The following is a 21,430-nucleotide window of genomic DNA, read 5'->3' as shown; positions in this document are numbered from 1 at the left end:
ACATTTTATAAAATAGACATAATTACAGCCCGGATAATTTTATTTATATATTAGATTTTCCAACAAATTTTTATAAAACCAGAAATCTCAAAAAAATTATGTATATTTTTACAACAATAAATTAATAAAGGGACATATATAAAATTTGAAGATGATTTTCTATTTAAATTAATAATTATCAAGTTGCCTAACTTTATTATCTAGTTACTATAATGACGGCTTGTTTTGTTAAAAATATTTTGTTGTTTACGTTTTTAATTTTAATTACAAAAAATCTATCTCCTGATGGTCAAATGACCCAAAACGCTAGGGAAATAATATAAACTGTTGGTAAGGTTGATTTTTATAACAAATTATTTAACCTAACTTGCTACTATATAAATGTTTTTTTCTGATCAAAACAAATTATAAAATTCGAAAAACGAAATAGGTGTGTTTAAAGTTCATATTAATTATTTAATCAAACACATGAAATGACGTTAAGGTAAATAAATTAATTATGAAATATTTCTACAAAATATTAACAGTAAAGAAATCGCTACTGAAAATCATTTTGAACATATAATATCTGTACATGTAGAAGTGGACGCAGTTAAATCATATAATTGTTTTTTCATCAACAGAACAATATTGTTTCTGTAAAACTAAATCTTTTAATTGTAAAATAAGCTGATGGGTAACTGATTACACAGTTTCCTTTTTCATAAAGTATGCCTCAATAATGATCTGAAAGCACTTTTTTTTTATCCTAAAAGGTTATGTTTTTAAAAAGCCCACAAATTGGTCGTTACTCATTATACGAGAAAATATTTAGGTATAAAAGTAATCAATAATGATTACAAGCTTGTTTTATAAAGATGCTTCAGAGTAAAACTGTTCACTCCATTTTGGTAAACAAAATCAGTTTTATCCCACAAGAATTTATCAAATAAAAAACCCAAAGGTTTTGCTTTATGGACAACAAAATTACTATTAATATAATGGGAATTCTGGCCACACAATCTGCAATGTTATGTTTAACCAAGAAGCTCTGTGTGACAGTTTTATCCATATTTTAAGTTACATTGTTACAATCCATCCAGTGAAAATTTTTTAAAGCTGTAATTGTGAAAGTTTCAATCCATTTTTATTAATTATCTTTAGAAATAGATACACAGTTGTGTGTGTCATCTGTGAAAAGAGTTGTAATGAAAGGCTCAAGAATTTGCGGCAGATCATTAATAAACAATAAAGAAAGCATAAAATTTTCCCTGAGGTGCTCCACACTCTACATCTTGAAGCGAGGACCTAAATTTACATGTGTATTCTTAGCAAATGATAAAATTTCTACTACTTGTATACAATTTGTGAGGTACGACTTGAAAAGTAAGTTTCTTTTTAGATACTGATACTACAGCTACCAAGTTGTTTTATCGGTGTAAATAAATGGATACTTGCGTATTAACGTCACCGCAGCTACAGCTTTATTTTTAAAAAAAGTAGTCAATCTGATTTCGGTGGAAAATGGGCCGATATAGAGTTAGTTTAACATAGATTCAAAACAGTCTCTTTATTAATTTTAATAAATGGTTATTTATATTTATTTATTTTATAAATATAATTTAACCAAACTTAATCTACGCTCGCTTCGCTTGCTAACCTTGACTAATTAACAGGAGTGCTTTGATTATTTAAATAATAAATAATTGCAATAATTACTGAATTTATTAAATAAATACTCAAAAAATTGCAGTGTTAATTAGTCAAGGTTAGCGAGCGTAGGTTAAGTTTGGTTAAAATATATTTATAAAATAAATAAATATAAATAACCATTTATTAAAATTAATAAAGAGGCTGTTCATTTTCCACTTTGTTTTTAAATAAAGCTGTAGCTGGGATGGCGTTAATATGTAAGTACCAATTTTTATATTTTAGAAAATTGAAAATGAAATTTTCTTTGTCTTAAAGAATTTAAAATATTTTCCAAAATCTGGGAAATGGCTACGTCTTTTAAGACATGTTTGCTAATGGAAATATAAAAATTAGATTACCTTATAAATATAATGGTGCACTTGCTGTTAAGCTGTCCCGTCAGTTCACTGCACAATAATATTTATCAAGAATAAACATAGCAGTATAAGTATACACTTTCTTTTAGTTATCACGCATTTGAGTATGATATTTTAAGTATGCAATATACACATCTTACTCTGATCAAGTAGCATTTGGATAGGTAATGCAGAACTTTAAGAAATGCATACTTTAAGAACAGATTCAGTATATGAAAAACAGAATAAAAGTTCATTTATTACCATCAAAAGTTTTATGTATCTATCTATATTATCTGTCCCATTTTTGTTTTTTTTTTTAAATTATTTCTCAGTAAGTTTTGAGGTATGTTGATAATATTTTATATAGTTATTACCTTTTCTGATAAACTAATAATTGTGTGACAAATAATGCTTCATTTTGCAATAAATTTAGCAATAAATTAAACTCTTAAAATTAAAATAGATAATAACTACAATGAAGATTAAATTAAATTGTAAAATGGAATTATTGTTTGCAATAGTATTGTATTGTAATTTACATATAAATTTATGGTAATAATATTTTAAAAGTTACAACCACCACATGCCCATTTTTTTTGTGTTTTTGTTTTCTTTTTTGTTCACAAAAATTATTTGAAGGTAAAATTAAAAATAATATATTTATAAAAATTAAGAATTTAATATACTACTAAGAACAAAGTAATGCTACATAATAACAAAACGATCTCGGAGGAAAATGTTAGATTTGAAGGTGTAATAAATCATGAAAGTGTATTTTATATAACTGCTGAGAATAGATTGGAACCAACAGATTATTTCGATGATAGGTTACATCAACAGCAGCTGGAAGGTTTGTTCATTTTTTTTAGAAATTATGGTGTGATAACAGAAATTTTTCCACCACTGTACCTGTCCTGAACACTACAAAATGCCAAAAGTCTGGTTTAAAATAGAATTTTTCTTTACTAGTTAATAAGTAAACCGTGATTATGTTAATTTTCAAAGCATTATTACCTCTTCATCTCATATGTTCTATTAAAACTATATTTTTTGGCTTAACTGTTAAAAATTTTATAATGACAAAATAATCATTTATTAAAATATAATTTTAAACAGTTACGGCAGATTCTATATGCAGATGCAGGTACAGAAATTTTTAGTGGATAACAAAGTAAATTATTTACTACCATAATTTACAGGTAAGTTACAAATAAAAATCATGCCTGAAAGTGAATTAATGGTTTAAAGGTGTTTTCATTTGATGAGCTTGATTCTCTTAACACTTACTAAAAAAAAAAAATGATTTTTATATTGTTTGAAAATTATAATATTCCAGTAAATTTTGTAAATTCTGCTAAAGAATATTGGTGATTATAAATAAAATTTCCCAACAGTGAAAGTGTAAATGTCACTCTTATCCCAAAAAACTTAAAAAATTTTCCCTTTAAAATTAAGTAGATTGAAACCCACCAGGATATGCTGCATCTCTTATATCAAGTAATCTAAAAGACTTGAAGTTAACTTGGAACTTTCGATGTTATACAAATTAATCGCTTCATTACTAATATTGTATTGATCAAGATAATAATTTTTGATATAATGCAATTTAATTACATTTATAAACTATGATATAGAACTAAGCCTTCAAATATAATAAAATAAACAAAAATTTGTAGAATCAAGAAGCGATGAGTTAATCCCAAGTTTTCGTAATACTTTAAATAATTTCTGTGAACTTAAAAAACCTATCGAATTTTTTTTTCTTAGAACCCTTCTAATCTTTTGTTACAACTGTCTTCCCCTCTCTAACAGCTGCTGGACACTTAAATGTACGTTGATGTTACCACTTTTCCACATTAATTTTTTAATGGGTTTTACTTATTCTGTTCCACATTTTATATATTATAATAAATTAAAAACTCACTGATTTACAGTTTCCTCTCCAATCTAATTTAATGAAAATGAAGATTCTATTTCTGATTAAATTCTGGGATAAAAGTCCTCCATATCAGTACTCCTGACATTGCTGAAAAATAAAAATTACCAGTTTAGTTATTAAATTATTGCAAATAAATAACAAGTCTACAAGTTGTATAGTATAATTATTTGTTTAGTGATAATAAAATTATCTTTATGCTTTACGTTACGAAGAAATTCGGTGAATTAAATTATAAGAAATGTAAATTAATTCATCAAGATATCCAAGTCTAGTATGTTGTGCTTTTAATAGAATAATTTGCTTGAGAAATAAGTTTCATAAGCAGACAGATATCACTCTTGTTAAGGGGACATTAAGAAAGTAGCTATTGCCTCAGTACAAGAGATAAATCCAGAATTGTATCAAAGATGGAGTTCAAAGATGTAATTGATATTCATGGAATTTATTTGAGGAAAAGGGATTCCAATCGACTCAAGAAGTCCAATTCACAATAATAATAATAATTAATATTTATATGTCTCTGAAGGTGTCACAACTCAACAGATAATCTGACATGACACATATCTATTCCCAAAAAAAACGCTGAGCCAGTCTTAATAAAAACTCAACATCACGAGTTAGGCTTGCTGAGAAAAATGGATATTTTAATTGTTTTTCTGATGCCTTTGTCTAAAAATTATTACACACCAGCACAAAGCTGACTAAACTATAGCTGATATTCAGCCCTGAAATTGGTCTTTTTACTCTATTCACATTGAATGGTTATATCGTGTCATAATAAATATAAAGAAATCAACTTTATATGGTATCACTTGTATCTTACATGACTTGTATAACACAAAGTCACAGACTAGGAATTTATTATGCAATCACTTGTTCAACCGCTTATTCATTCTGTCTAGTGCTGGTAAAGGAGCAATTGATGATAGACATGATGATATTGCTGTTTCCAACTTTTAATTCTGTGTTTTGTAATTCATTTTTATGATTAAGCATACAGTGAAACTAAAATCTGTTGATGACAATCTCATGTTTATACTAATGTTATGAGTGACATAGTCATGATGCCAGAAAATCAGAGAGAAGTGAGCCATACAGATTCAGATGATATTATTGAACTGAAAAATGATTTTCACAACATTTTGGGAACAAAAGAATCTACTAGCAGAATTGATGGATCTTGGGACTGCAGCCATATCAGAGTCTTATTATGAATTGAAGGAGTTTGGACAAATCAAACCGTGCAGACTGCTCTCAATGGCGATTATTCTTCTGAATGAAAACGCATAACCTTACGCTAAATGCCACTCAAAGGCTTTAGTTGTCGGTTCAAGTTGGAGATTTTATTGTTACTCCTGTTTGGACTCTGCTTGAATACCATCTCTTTATTAAGATAAAGATTTGTCTGTTAATCAGTATAATGAAACTAACAAGGGGTTCAGAAACGGATGGGTGGTTGTTTTCTAAAATCATTTCTACAAAAGTTTGTTGTGGTGCAACAAGTGCCTGATAGTGCAGCATTTTTAGATATGTGCATATAGTGGTCTAAATAAAATATTTAGATATTTTTTTTTCTTACCAAAATTCATGGTCATGCCATATTTGTCTATACGTTTTAGAGACTTTTCGTGATAGCTTTAGATCTTCACTAAAGTAAAACTTGGCAGTTTTCATTAATTTGTCCAAAAATTGCAGAACAGCTGAATAATGATTTGTAATCAAGAATAACCTTAAACCTGATTGATATTTAGATATTTATTTTAAAACACGATAGAGGAACCGCAGCTGTTATATTTTTTTTTTATTTCTAGTTACTTAGGAAGAAATTGTACTTTGAAAATATAAATCAATAAAATAATTATAATCATTTATATATGTCATTTGCCGTAAACAAAAAATTTAATGCGACAAGATACGAGATGCATGTCCCACAAAATGGCATTGGCATTCTCAAGAAAAAAGCATTTCATGCCGGGCTTAGTAAGGAAAGTGAGAGCTGAAGCAGTTGCCCATCATCTTCTACACAGAGTAGGCCTAGCCCACTAAAATGCAGGAAATCTTTCAGCTCTACAAGCAACACCTTCACTCCGTTCACCAGTGGGACTGGTCGCGTATGAAAATCATTCTTAATAAAATAGAAAGCAATTGTAGCTCTTACCTCTTTTGTGCTTTATATTCATTACTACATTGTGATTGTGACAGATTATGTAATTCTGTAACTGAATTTACAACTTCTGCTAGGTCACAGAAAATGATTCGCGAAATGTACTCACAGTTGGGAACAGTAACATCATGTGTTTCATCGACTTCTTTTTTACCAGCATTAAATGAGTGAACATGTAATTAGATTATGCATAGCTGATTGGTGTTAGCGCATTATATACTTTGCTTCTACTTACAAAAAATGTAATTAATTCTTATAATGTAATATCATTGCAGATGTAAAATACTTAATTAAAATTATTTGTTTTAAATAATTAAATGTTTTATTAAATTTTAATAAAAACATTATTTAAATTTAAACATATTGTCAAATGTTGAAATAACACTGTCGACGCAAAATTTGTATCTAACATGTTACACAACTTTCCTCAATGTAATTTGGGTGCTGATCTCAAATATGCCATTGAAATTGTGTTACTATGTTAAGGTTTTACTTAAATCATAAATTTGTAATGTTTTTTTTTATAATAAATTCATTTTGATCAACTACTCGTTACAATTCAGAATAGTTTCTGTATTTTAACTTTTAAACAGTACGCACACATGCTTAATAAAGAAAAAATAAATAAATTATGTGTATATTGTATCATGGAAGTAGACATGTATATCATACAGATATCTGTTGTTACCATTACAAAGCTTAAAATTTTATTCAGTCTAGCTTCAATTGTCTATACTGTGTGTTGTATTCACACAGTTATTAGTGTTATTTTCATAAATTCTTTATAATACTGAGATTTTTTCTCATTTTTATTTGCTACATGGTCTCTGTAAAAGTTAGTGGATGCTCAAATCATCCAGACGGTTATTGTTACATTAGAGGTAAATGTACGCATAAATCTCAAAGAAAAACTTATTTATGAATCGATAAAAACTCCCTGTTAATTTTGATTGTGCACTCAGTGATCAAGATAAAATCTGGGTGCCTCATGTTATTTTTATATCATGCTCAGTAACTGAATGGTTCAACAGGAAACGATGAGCCCTGTTATTTATCATGCATTAGCTGCATGGAAGTCCTCAGAGACATTGTTGGTGTTTTTTAGGCAACAGAAAATATGAAAACTATGTTTTTTTTGTTAATAAGATGTGTTAAAAATTAATAAATAAAATTTGTTAATAAGTTTTGTTAAAAAACTACAAAAATTTAGCATGTAGGGGATGTCATTAAAAATTCATTTCCTACTCTTCCACTTGGACTTTTATCCTGAAAATTTGGGTTCTGTCACTGATGAGCAGGGAGAGTGTTTCTGTCAGGATATTCTGACCATGAAGCATCAGTACCAAGGAAGATGGGATGCTAGAATGATTGACGACTATTGTTGGTTTTTATTTAGAGAAACTGATCAAACATCGCACGAGTGAAAAAATTTGTCAACATATTTTAAAAATTCAGTTCCAATGATTTAAACCTTTAAAAACTGTATTGAATATATTTCAATTCGTCTGTATTTGAATAAACAAATATTTAGCCGATTTAAACAAATTATAAATGAATACACATAAATAACTTTTTTGAAATTTTGTTATCATACTGATTATGCATTTATTTGTAAATAAATCTTATGTATCTAAAAATGCAATGTATTACACAAAATTTTATAAGTATTGAATTCAGCACCCAAAATTTGTTAAAATCATGTACAATTCTAGATATACATTTTTTTTTTTTTATGTTTTGCTGCGTTTTAAAAATTCTATTAGACTTTTACGGTACTTACTTTTTATTCAATCCAGATTTGAAACTACGGTTGATAGTCACTTTAATTAAAATTTTCCATAATCATTCTCCACTTTCAATATTACATTTGAGAATCGGTAACCATTTTTTTGTCACAGCTTCCATGAATTTAAAAATACTCCCAGCACAGCGCCTACAACTCAAAATCACTTTGTAAACGATTAGTAATGCACATAATATGAACAGTTAATTTTTTTTTTTTTTTTTTTTTTTGTTTTGCGTAGGAGGAGGAAAAAGCTCTAACAGCCACCGTCTGCGCCCGCAACAGACGGTAGTGTCGGGCTCTCACCGACTAAAAAACCTCCCCCTTAGGGAGGAGGACCCTATTAGGGATTGGGATCGCGGACGCAACTTAACTAACTAATAATAAAATAATATCTAAGTTGTACCTGAAAAAAAATACACAGCATATACAAAATTTAAATCTATTTTCATAAAACTTAATTTACACTGCTTATCTAAGTAATTTTAATGTAAAATTTTCGTTGAACCTGAAACAGAAACATACACAAAAATAGACATAAAAAATTCCCTACAGGAAAGTTCCTATCAGGGGACCCTACTGGGACTAGGCATTGGGATCGCGGACCCGACTTAAGTAACTAATAATAAAATAATATCTAAGTTGTACCTGAAAAAAAATACACAGCATATACAAAATTTAAATCTATTTTCATAAAACTTAATTTACACTGCTTATCTAAGTAATTTTAATGTAAAATTTTCGTTGAACCTGAAACAGAAACATACACAAAAATAGACATAAAAAATTCCCTACAGGAAAGTTCCTATCAGGGGACCCTACTGGGACTAGGCATTGGGATCGCGGACCCGACTTAAGTAACTAATAATAAAATAATATCTACGTTGTACCTGAAAAAACATACACAGCATATACAAAATGTATATCTATTTTCATAAAACTTAATTTACACTGCTTATCTAAGTAATTTTAATGTAAAATTTATGTTAAAACCTGAAACAGAAACATACACAAAAATAAACATAAAAAATTCCCTACAGGAAAGTTCCTATCAGGGGACTCTACTGGGACTAGGCACCTACCGCGATTTTATAAGAATATTATACTATCAACTTTAAAACTACACAACTTATTTTTAACATGAAAATTTATAATATTAAACAATAATAACCAAAGTAAATACCTTTAGTAGAAAATAATCCTACAATAAAAGGGAGTACCACAATGTAAGGAGGGCCACTTACATGGCAGCTCTCCCTTAGAATATTAAATGAACCGTTGAGTTACCTGAAACAAAAGAAAATAAGACAAATTCAATTAGCAGTTGTGAAATTAATATAGTTTTGTTTTAGTTATTAAATTCATTTCATGTATGATAGCACTGAACTTTTTCTAACAAAAATATTTATTAGGATTGATTAGGTGCCCCATTTTTACTCCTTTAATATTTAACCTGAGGTAGAAGTATTTGTATAGACTTTTTTTACAGAAATAAAATCACTAGCTAGGTAGGTACACAAGAAAAGACCCTCCTCCAGACTAGATAGATACAAAGAACATTGAATTTTTTACAGACCCCGCATCGTTGGATATCCATTGAAAAATCATTGAAAAACACCCTTTTAATAAATCAAGGTGGAAGAAAATAAAGGAAAAAAGTGGAAGTTAGAAGGTTAGAAAGGAATAATCTACAGAAGATTGCTAAACAAGACAACTTGCTCAAAAAAATTCTAAGCTCCTTTTAAGGCAGCAAGGATTCCTCTCGTACAAGATCAGAGAGCTTTACCAAGAATAAATGCAAAAACATTATTCTGAATTAAGGTTCACTGATGTAGATTGTAACAAATCTATATCGCATCCAGGGATGTGTGTTATATGAACCTACTTGCCCGAGCTAAAATTTTCAGCTAAGAATAATGTTGAATGGTAACAAAAATCGATACAGGATATCGGTATACCACCTGATCCTTTTACTAATTTTTATATTATTTTTTTAAAATCATACTTAATATTTTTATAGAATGAAATGCATCATTTATTTTCTTATTATTTTTTACAATTTTATATAGGCTTCCACTTGCTTTGATTGTTCTGGTATTTAAAATTCATGAAATATTTATGTACCATCTACTTTGTAAGTATATTCTACAAAAGTTTTGACAAAGAGGTGCGAGCATGGTTTCATTCAATTTTCAAACCACTGTCAGGCAAGAGATTCATCAAAGCAAACAAAACAATAAAGGACTAAACAGAATTTCCATGTCAAAAAAAAAACTTGTGAAACTATTTCTAAATTTTCACACAGTATATCTTCTATTAAAATAATTTGTTAAATTAAGATATCGCTTTGTTTCATCAATCAAAACCCGCTGTCTATCTGTAAACATAGATAAAATTCATTTTTATTATAATTAAATGTTTGGGGGTATCTAAGTGAAAGTTGACTGATGACAATAATTTGATTCTTATTTCATTTATTTTACACTATGTAATGTCTCAAAATCAACTGCTTTTCATAACTATTCTTTACATTATAAACAATTAATTGTTGTCTACAAAAAGAATAATTTAGTTAATGATATATATTGCATTTCAATTTTATTAACAATGATGAAAAAATCAAGTGATGTACTGTTAACTGACAAATACTTAAAATATTATTAGAAAGGTTTAAAATATGAATAACAGTCTTCTTGAAATATAAGCCAACAAATGTACAAGATAATCTTATGAAGTTTCATTGCAGTAACTAACAAAATTTGAATATATATATATATATATATAAAATTTAACATTATATGAAATATAAACCACCTAAACACAGTAATTAGATTAGTTATACTTACCATCTATTTCCAATAACCGGTTTGTGCAGTATCTTGCACCTTCAGTGTGTATTAAATTATAACTTGTACTTTTTAATTGATTTGTATTTTTTTTTGTGTTTATAAATATTTTCACAACTACATTTATGTTCATAATATCATTTAAAATTTCACAATAGATAACATTATAATTTATGTTAAAAAAGAGAAATCATTAAAAAGAATAAGTTTTAATGTAATAAAAATAGAATTTAATAGATTGAAGATCTGTACTGCGAAAAACAGTCAATGGAAATTAATATGGCAAGTTTAACTTATAAATTAGTGTGTTTTTGTACTTTATATTTCAAATAAAATATATTTATCAGAAACAAATTAGGCACTGACCAGATACTGGCATATCTTGATATGTAACACTACTAAATTTCTTTTCTTTATTATACTTATTTTTCCTTTATTGCATTTATATTGTAATTTGCCACACAAAATTTCTGTGTTTCACATGACATTTAATGCCAGATCTACATAAAATTATTAAAAAAGTTAGAAATAAAAGTAACTGCAGTATCAAAAGAGAAAGTTACCTATCGAAGATGTAAACTGGGGTCTAAAACATTGCCCTGACCCTCTCTTTTTCTGTTTAGTCTCTAGAACCACCATAAGATATTACTTCAGAGGATGATGATATGTATGAATGCAAATTAAGTGTAGTTTTGTTTAGTCTCAGGTCGACCATTCCTGAAATGTGTGGTTAATTGAAACCCTACCTTGAAAGAATACTGATATCTACAATCTAGTATTCAAATCCATTTAAAAGTCTTTACTAGGATTTGAACCTTAGAACTCTCAACTTTGAAATCATTTGACTTGCAATGATGAGTTAACCACTAGACAAGACCGGGTGAGGTAAAGCCCTGACCCTGCCCCTGGTACAAGGTAAGTGATAGTGGCTGGTTGAAGCCACAGAGTGAGTAGCTCCATTACTTGGTTGCTCTAGCTGAAGCTAAACATTGCATAAATGGATATGGAGTCTTTTAATAAATACTAGTATTATTGTGAAATATATATGATGTAGTAAAGAATTAGTAGTACCTTAATATTTTACCATTTGGCTACACAGCTTTCATCACCACGGCTAATCCAAGGATCAAATCCATAGAGCAGCTGAAAGAATCGATCGATCTGGTACTCTGAAGATATAGGACGCAGGATGAAGTGAAAAGTTGATGAGATGCTGAATATAACCTGGTAATCTGTATTATTTCAAGTCTCATTTTTATTTATAGTTTGTAAATTTTTGTAGTGAGGAAGATAAAGTTAATTTCACACTTTGATCTTGATCGCACTTCAATTTCACACTTTATTTACACCAATCACTTATTTCCCCCACAATTTCAAAATACGTAAAAAATAAAATAATTAACACTAAAAACCAAGGTCAGTTCATGCCTTTTTAATATGCAAGGCAAATATATTACATATATAAATGATTAAATTTTGAAGAAATTTGGATTACTGTTATGCTAGATGAATTTTTCAAATAATCATTCTACTTAGGATTTTACCACAATAAAATTGTCAATTTTGCAAGTGAGTTAATTTTTTAAATAAATAAACTAATGAATAAAATGAAATAATTTATTATGGCACCTCTTAGTACAGCTGACCCTGGTTTGAAAAAATTAAACTAACATGCAAGCATGCATCTTCTTTGAAGCAGGTGGCTGAATGCTGATTGGGGAAAGCAAAGGGGTATTCAAAATTTAAAATATTTCAAATAAAAGAAAAAAATAAAATTTTTAAAATTGTAATTAGATATAAATATGCTCTAACCTTCAATTTGATTAATGCCTACCAAAAAAAAAATAAGAAAAAGCTTATGTAATATAATAAATATAAAAAAAAAATATACACATATATAAATAAATATATTTTATATCCTACGTGAACCATTTAAAGCTACAGTTAATTAAGAAATTGCCTCTATATCTTTACTTATTTTTTAAATTTCTTGAACTTATTTAAATTATTAATTTTGTCAATGAAATTAATAAAATTAAAATAATTTATAAAAATTGTAATTTTAAAAACCTACTCATTAATATTTCAAATAAAGTTTTATTAAGCAATTTAAACTACAAAAGTAATTTTTACGTGATTTATAAGGAGGACTTCAGCCATGGGTAGTGAAGTGATGAGCTAAAAAGACAAAGAAACATAACAAACAGACAATAACTATAAATATGATGACTAAACTATTTCTAACATTAACATATTTATATATCACCCCCCAATATATAGATACATTTATATACACACATTTATGATGAAATACGGTCGCGACGAGGTTGACGCGGTACGAATGTTTTATGTAACCGGCAATCGCGAGAACTATTCATTGCATACAACATAGATATTTACAATGTCAATTTGTAATCAAGAATTATAATTAATAATAACTGTGTATCATATTTGCTACCTGATAAGCTAAGATGTGAATAATACACCCCGAACTGTGCAAGAGCACATCGAATCTCCTACCCGTTAAGGAAAAAGGTGAAATAATATACACCCTACACTGCTTCAGAGCTAATCAGATTTGCTATGTGTTGATGAAAAATTAAAAAGGTTACACCCTCAACTGTGTGAAAGCATATCAGATTTGCTGTGTTGATCAAAAATTTAAAACGGTACACCCTGAACTGTCAGAACATATCAGATTTGCTAGCTGTTGAATAGCAATCTAAAATAATACACCATGATTTGTCAGATTTGCTAGCTGTTGAGTAACAATCTAAAATAATACACCCTGATTTGTCAGATTTACTAGCTGTTGAGTAACAATCTAAAATAATACACCCTGATTTGTCAGAGCATATCAGATCTGCTAGCTGTTGAGTAACAATCTAAAATAATACACCCTGATTTGTCAGAGCATATCAGATCTGCTAGCTGTTGAGTAACAATCTAAAATAATATACCCTGATTTGTCAGAGCATATCAGATTTGTTAGCTGTTGAATAACAATCTAAAATAATACACCCCGATTTGTCAGAGCATATCAGATTTGCTAGCTGTTGAGTAACAATCTAAAATAATACATCCTGATTTGTCAGAGCATATCAGATTTACTAGCTGTTGAGTAACAACCTAAAATAATACACCCTGATTTGTCAGAGCATATCAGATTTGTTAGCTGTTGAGTAACAATCTAAAATAATACATCCTGATTTGTCAGGGCATATCAGATTTGCTAGCTGTTGAGTAACAATCTAAAATAATACACCCTGATTTGTCAGAGCATATCAGATCTGCTAGCTGTTGAGTAACAATCTAAAATAATATACCCTGATTTGTCAGAGCATATCAGATTTGTTAGCTGTTGAATAACAATCTAAAATAATACACCCCGATTTGTCAGAGCATATCAGATTTGCTAGCTGTTGAGTAACAATCTAAAATAATACATCCTGATTTGTCAGAGCATATCAGATTTGCTAGCTGTTGAGTAACAATCTAAAATAATACACCCTGATTTGTCAGAGCATATCAGATTTGTTAGCTGTTGAGTAACAATCTAAAATAATACATCCTGATTTGTCAGGGCATATCAGATTTGCTAGCTGTTGAGTAACAATCTAAAATAATACACCCTGATTTGTCAGTTTTGCTAGCTGTTGAGTAACAATCTAAAATAATACACCCTGATTTGTTAGAGCATATCAGATCTGCTTGCTGTTGAGTAACAATCTAAAATAATACACCCTGATTTGTCAGAGCATATCAGATTTGTTAGCTGTTGAGTAACAATCTAAAATAATACACCCTGATTTGTCAGAGCATATCAGATTTGCTAGCTGTTGAGTAACAATCTAAAATAATACATCCTGATTTGTCAGAGCATATCAGATTTGCTAGCTGTTGAGTAACAATCTAAAATAATATACCCTGATTTGTCAGATTTGCTAGCTGTTGAGTAACAATCTAAAATAATACACCCTGATTTGTCAGAGCATATCAGATTTGTTAGCTGTTGAGTAACAATCTAAAATAATACATCCTGATTTGTCAGTTTTGCTAGCTGTTGAGTAACAATCTAAAATAATACACCCTGATTTGTCAGAGCATATCAGATCTGTTAGCTGTTGAGTAACAATCTAAAATAATACACCCTGATTTGTCAGAGCATATCAGATTTGCTAGCTGTTGAGTAACAATCTAAAATAATACACCCTGATTTGTCAGTTTTGCTAGCTGTTGAGTAACAATCTAAAATAATACACCCTGATTTGTTAGAGCATATCAGATCTGCTAGCTGTTGAGTAACAATCTAAAATAATACACCCTGATTTGTCAGAGCATATCAGATTTGTTAGCTGTTGAGTAACAATCTAAAATAATACACCCTGATTTGTCAGAGCATATCAGATTTGTTAGCTGATGAATAAAAATCTAAAATAATACACCCTGATTTGTCAGAGCATATCAGATTTGCTAGCTGTTGAGTAACAATCTAAAATAATACACCCTGATTTGTCAGAGCATATCAGATCTGTTAGCTGTTGAGTAACAAAATAAAATAATACACCCTGATTTGTCAGAGCATATCAGATCTGCTAGCTGTTGAGTAACAATCTAAAATAATACACCCTGATTTGTCAGAGCATATCAGATTTGTTAGCTGTTGAGTAACAATCTAAAATAATACATCTTGATTTGTCAGAGCATATCAGATTTGTTAGCTGTTGAGTAACAATCTAAAATAATACATCCTGATTTGTCAGGGCATATCAGATTTGCTAGCTGTTGAGTAACAATCTAAAATAATACACCCTGATTTGTCAGTTTTGCTAGCTGTTGAGTAACAATCTAAAATAATACACCCTGATTTGTCAGAGCATATCAGATCTGTTAGCTGTTGAGTAACAATCTAAAATAATACACCCTGATTTGTCAGAGCATATCAGATTTGCTAGCTGTTGAGTAACAATCTAAAATAATACATCCTGATTTGTCAGAGCATATCAGATTTGCTAGCTGTTGAGTAACAATCTAAAATAATACACCCTGATTTGTCAGATTTGCTAGCTGTTGAGTAACAATCTAAAATAATACACCCTGATTTGTCAGAGCATATCAGATTTGTTAGCTGTTGAGTAACAATCTAAAATAATACATCCTGATTTGTCAGGGCATATCAGATTTGCTAGCTGTTGAGTAACAATCTAAAACAATACATCCGAACTGTGCCAAAGTATATCTGCAATTTTGCTATCTGTAATATGTGTATTACCTCTAATATGTGTATTACCTGTAATATGTGTATTTTTACAATAACATAATTTGAAACTGTATTTCTAAAAATGAGACCGAATTAGAAGATTGAACTAGGGAAATATATGAATTAACCATAAGATTTTTGCTTTATAATTTCAACACAAAAATGTTATTGATTTGATGAAATATAACGTACGGGATTTTTCTATTATTTTCAATATTAAAAATCGAAGATTTTTCAAAGAAATCAGTTACTCTGATAGTTTTTAATCATAATGAATTTACTTGTATTTTCCATATTTCTATTTTTCCCTTTTGCACTTGTGCAGATGTATGCATTACCAAACAGACCTCTTAATTACACCTTTTAAGATTTTCTTAAGAATGCATTTTTACAGCATAATATGGCCAATCCCAGTTGGAATTAAAAAAACAAAAGTCTATAATTTATATTATTGAAAAAAGGTAAAGTTACTAATGAATAGCAAATGGAATCAGGTTGTGATTGATGACAATCCAAGTGAAAAGGGGGTATTAAATATTGAAAATACTTAATGCAATATTGAAGTTACCTTTATCTGTAGGATTACAGAAAAAAATTAGATCAACAATATGAAATATAATTACAATGAAATTCTGTGAACAGTGAGTGGTGCAAAATGATTAATAGCAGGTGACAGGTACCAATTAAATCAGAAATTCTAATCTCGTATAGGAAAAGAGAATGTGCTCGATTTCAGTTTTACATGGTTTTGGAAAATGGTTTACAAAAAATATACATTTATAGAAATAAACTAATAATTTCAGCGAATAAACACCAGGTAAGATATTGCATATACTGTAGAAGACTAAAACCATGGGGTTTATATATATAGTTTGCTCATACGAAAGGTTTAATGTAGTGTATTTTTAGGTTTAACATACCTGTAAAAATTATGAATGGTAATGGTCATGGGCCTTTTAAATAGAACTAAAATGATTCCTGACTGATATACTGTAATAGTTCCTTGATGGTTCTCTGCAGAAGACCAGTATACTTCAAATACTGTTTGATGGTGTCAAAAATAGATTTACGTAACATTAGATGGTTAGGGTGAAATAAAGTTCTTTTTAAATGAAAGCTAAAAAATCTGATGATGTGTTATATTCATAAATTTGTTTATATGTAGATAATCAAAGGGACATTTTAGAGTTAATTTTGTTGTTAAATATGGTTGTTTATTTAAGAAATTACTTAGTGTAATTATAAAATAAAATCGAATCCACAAAGAAAATAAGATGCGTGGCTGTTTTACATACACAGATCAAATAATATTGAAAAAAGCCAATATTATGAATTAGCAAATCACAAAATTCTGCTTATTTTAAAAAAAAACTGTAGTAAAAATAATAAATTTAATGAAAATAGCAGAAATTGTATAAACAGCCTGTTAAGTGGTTTCTTAAAATCAATTATATTGTAGTTTAACCTCTTTGAAGACACAGTTCTAATTTAATACTTGAAAATCAATTTATATTATATTTAAATTTAGATATTCAACTCAAATACAGCAGAATGAATGATATACATAAAATACCCATCAACAAAACTTCAATTAGTATAATTAATGTTAATGTATAATTAAGTTAGTCAATGTTAGTAAAACAATTTTTTATGATAGTTATATATCTAAGCTACATAAAAAGAACATGCAATTACAAGCTACATAAAAATGCATGAAATTACTAGCCACATAACAAGTACATGCAATTACAAGCTACCTAATTATTTTATGTATGTCATTAAAATTACTGTATATGAGCCAACAAAACCACGTTAACATAATTTGTTATGCATTTACTATGCATAGTAAAAACATTTATCTCTCTCCAAAGAGGTTAAAGTTAAATATTTAATTAAAAGGTTAGGAAAATAATGCTTATTAATATTTAAAAAAAATTGTATTATTTAAATTACATTAAAAAACCATTAAAAATTCATATAAGGAACAAAATTACAGTGCACTACTTGTTATTATGAAGATATATGGAGCCTTTACAGTATATGGCCATTTGGCTACTTACTTAAAGGCATGAATATAAAATGGGATTGTATTTTTCTTCCTGTATGAAGTTTTACAAACGGCTATACATAATTAAATAAATTCAGTAAAATAATCGTAACTGAAAAGTAAAAGCAGAGTAAAAAATTGTAAATGATTTCAATGAAGAAATTATTTGAAATAATTGGCTAAATATGAATGTAACAACAAGGGAGGTATAGGACACCAATACCCTAACCACCAAAGTACCTAACCTAACAAAGTTAAGAATTACATAAAAAATATATTAAAGCATATACTAAAATTCATTTAGAAGAAAAATGAGTAATTAAAAAAATTATGCCCTTATTTTTCTTTCTACCTAGTCTCCTGTATAATCAGAAAAATAAAAAAAATTGCACCTGCTTGAAAATAATTAAAAAATATGTTTAAACTTTTTTGATTGTATTACAGTATTCAGAAATTTGTGTGCCGGTTGGCAATTCACTAAACATGGTATGGATCAAATGAAAATATTAAAAATGGATTAGAACAAGTTTTATTTGGATTAGAATATTCTGTTGGTATTTATTAGTGAACTGAACAACATTAAAATAAATTTAGGCAAAAAATTTGAAACAGGATTGGTTGATTACACAATACAACAGCTTTACAAAAGATTTCTTTATCAGGTTACAATTGAGAGACCCAGAAATGAATGCAGTTAACTACAACTGACGTCCAGGAAAAATTTAGAAACATAGGAAACAAAAATAAATTTTAAATTAACTTTAATAAATAAAAGATAATTTCTTATTATTATAAACTCTTGAGAAATAAATGAAGAATATATCTTCAATAATGGAAAATATTTGTAGAGGTGATGATAATTGGCTTTTATTTCTAGAATTTTCTAGAGAATTACAGAAAAAAGAAATTAAACAACATAGATGTGAAAATGTGTGGATGTCCAATAAGATTTAGTTCAATGATTTTGTATGAAAGAAGATTCTGATTGTTCTAGTGGGGAGGATAACACAATTATGATCTGAAAAAAACTAAAAAGTTATAACTATATTTTAAATATGATATAAAACTGCACATTGTTTTTTTCCTATTCTCTTAATACAGTTTCAAAAAAATATTTCCTGTTTCAGCAATAATAATTAAAGTATTTGACACATCAAACTATAAAATTTGATATTTCCTGGGAGATATTCATTGTACTAACGTATTTGTACTTATTTTCAGTAGACAAAGGTAGTGAAGCGCAAGATAAAACATGTCTATTCAGTACAGATAAATTACATTTATTATTTATACAGATAATTTATCCAGATGCAATATAAAAATAGGCAATTCCTATAAAATTATTGAAAATATTAATACATTTTATAGCATTTTGTTGAATAAAATTAATTTTAGTTCCTACATAAAATTTATCAGTAATTAATTTTATAAAAATTTTTCCATGGTGATGTATCCATTTCAAAAAGAAAGATTACATCACCCCTGTTTTTTTTTTAATTAAACAAATTTTGTAAAATGTACGATTATTATTTATGTATAATAGATATTAAATTAAAAAAAAAATCATTAAAAAACAAAATTACGGTAGTTCAATAAATAAACTGTAACAACGTGCTTTAAAAAAACACGTTAAATTTTCCTTTTCATTAAACTGTAAATTAAGAAAGAAATGTTTAATTTAAAACCGATATATTAAAAATAATAATAAATCTATGTTGCATACAATAAAATAAATGTCCCTCACTTAAAATAATGTCCTAAATTGTGTGGTTTTCTTTTCTGTTCAAAGTTCATTGTTCAAACGACGACACGCACACAGCAACGAATACGACGCAACTGAAAGGATACGACGGTCTTTTACTGCGTATGACGTTCAGAAACAACTAAATTACCGTTCTCTGTCTCTGATTGGTCAATCATATCGAGTTGTGTAGTCACTAGAGACTCAAGCGCTCCCTCATGACGTATCTTATCCGTACACAGTTAAAACAAACAACTACAGACAATAGACATAAGAATTGAAAAACAAGTTAATTACGTTTCTGTGTTTCTGATTGGTCAATGTTATTACAGTTGTTTAATCTTTCTAATGAATCCCTCCTGACATAACTTCTTAGTAATTTTCAATAAATAGTCACTTTAAAATATAATAAATTTGAAATAAAAAGAAGGAACTAATTTCAAAACAATTTTTTTTTTTTTTTGCCTTTACCAATATTGAAATATTATTTTATAAAAAAAATTACGTCTTCAGAATTGCCGATGTAGTCTAAAATTAACAGAATTTTTTTGCAATAATAATTAACAGAACTGAACTTTTGTTTTTTGCACCGATATTTATTTTTTTCAGTTAAGAAAAAAAATTTGGTAGTATTATGTTCTCTAAGACAGAATAAGGTATTAATTTGTTAATTAATATCAATGACAATTGCTAAATATAAAATGAATTTTGTTATAAATTAATTTCGAGACATGATGTTTTTTATTAAATGGTATATATTAGGTCCGGTCTTTGCTAACACCGAAGGTTTCACACAAAAATTCTCCCTATATCTAACTTCAATTAGACAATGCAATCAAATCATTTTTGATCGTGTCTCTAAACGCCAATAATACTATCCTCCTGCTAACAAAACAAGTGTTGACTGCAACAACGACAGTTTTGTTCCACAGTTCAATTTACTTAAAGTCGTCTTGATTTACTTAAAAATCAAGAAGCACATTTACAAAGTTAGTAAAGCATCTAATAAAAACATACCCTTCTCTCTGCTCTGATCCGCATTCGGCAGTGAGCTCACTGCCTATCATAGACAATGGCTCGAGGCCTTTTACATTTCTGATGCACTTTGACCTGACAACAACAGATTCTAAAATGACTAACTGTCATTTCTGACTAAAAGCTCGTTTCGCCTGTGCTATTCGGCATTTTATATCGCTCCTGCTTCGTCCATCTTTAGTAATTCTACTTCCCAAATAACAGAATTCTTCTACCTCCATAATCTTTTCCTATTTTTATATTCAGTTGTCCATCTTCATTATTTTTAATCCGACGTCAGATTCACCATCTGTTGTCGAATTACATTCGCGAACGGTGAGAAGAGTGTTTAACACATAAATGCATTTATTTGGGTGTGGTAGTTTTTGCTCGTAAAATGTAACGGTTTTTTTTATTTTACAGAATGGATGACGGTGGGCGCGCAAGGCACACGGAGTCATCGCGCACTCTAATTGGTTGACAGAATGGTGGGAATCTTTAAAAAAAAATTCGCAATCGCCGCCTCCCGATGCAAACGCCACGACGACCAGGGTCATCCTCGAGGTACGTCCGCGACGGTCGGTCTATTCTTCAGTCGAACGCTAA

General features: G+C 28.7%; 1 long non-coding RNA gene across 2 annotated transcripts; it reads left to right on the top strand.

Annotated features, from left to right (window-relative positions):
• Positions 1–218: 218 nt before the first annotated feature.
• LOC142320937 (uncharacterized) lies at positions 219–20,191 on the top strand. 2 transcript variants are annotated; one of them, XR_012755517.1, is made up of 3 exons: positions 219–330; positions 11,862–11,989; positions 19,859–20,191. It is a non-coding gene; the product is annotated as an uncharacterized LOC142320937 (long non-coding RNA). The 2 variants fall into 2 exon arrangements; XR_012755518.1 differs by lacking the exon at positions 19,859–20,191 and adding an exon at positions 18,514–18,656.
• Positions 20,192–21,430: the final 1,239 nt, after the last annotated feature.

Source organism: Lycorma delicatula, chromosome 3 (genome assembly GCF_047948215.1).
Source record: "Lycorma delicatula isolate Av1 chromosome 3, ASM4794821v1, whole genome shotgun sequence".
Classification (NCBI taxonomy): Eukaryota; Metazoa; Arthropoda; class Insecta; order Hemiptera; family Fulgoridae; genus Lycorma; species Lycorma delicatula.
The sequence above is the reverse complement of the archived record's forward strand: the minus strand, read 5'-3'. Positions and strand labels throughout refer to the sequence as shown.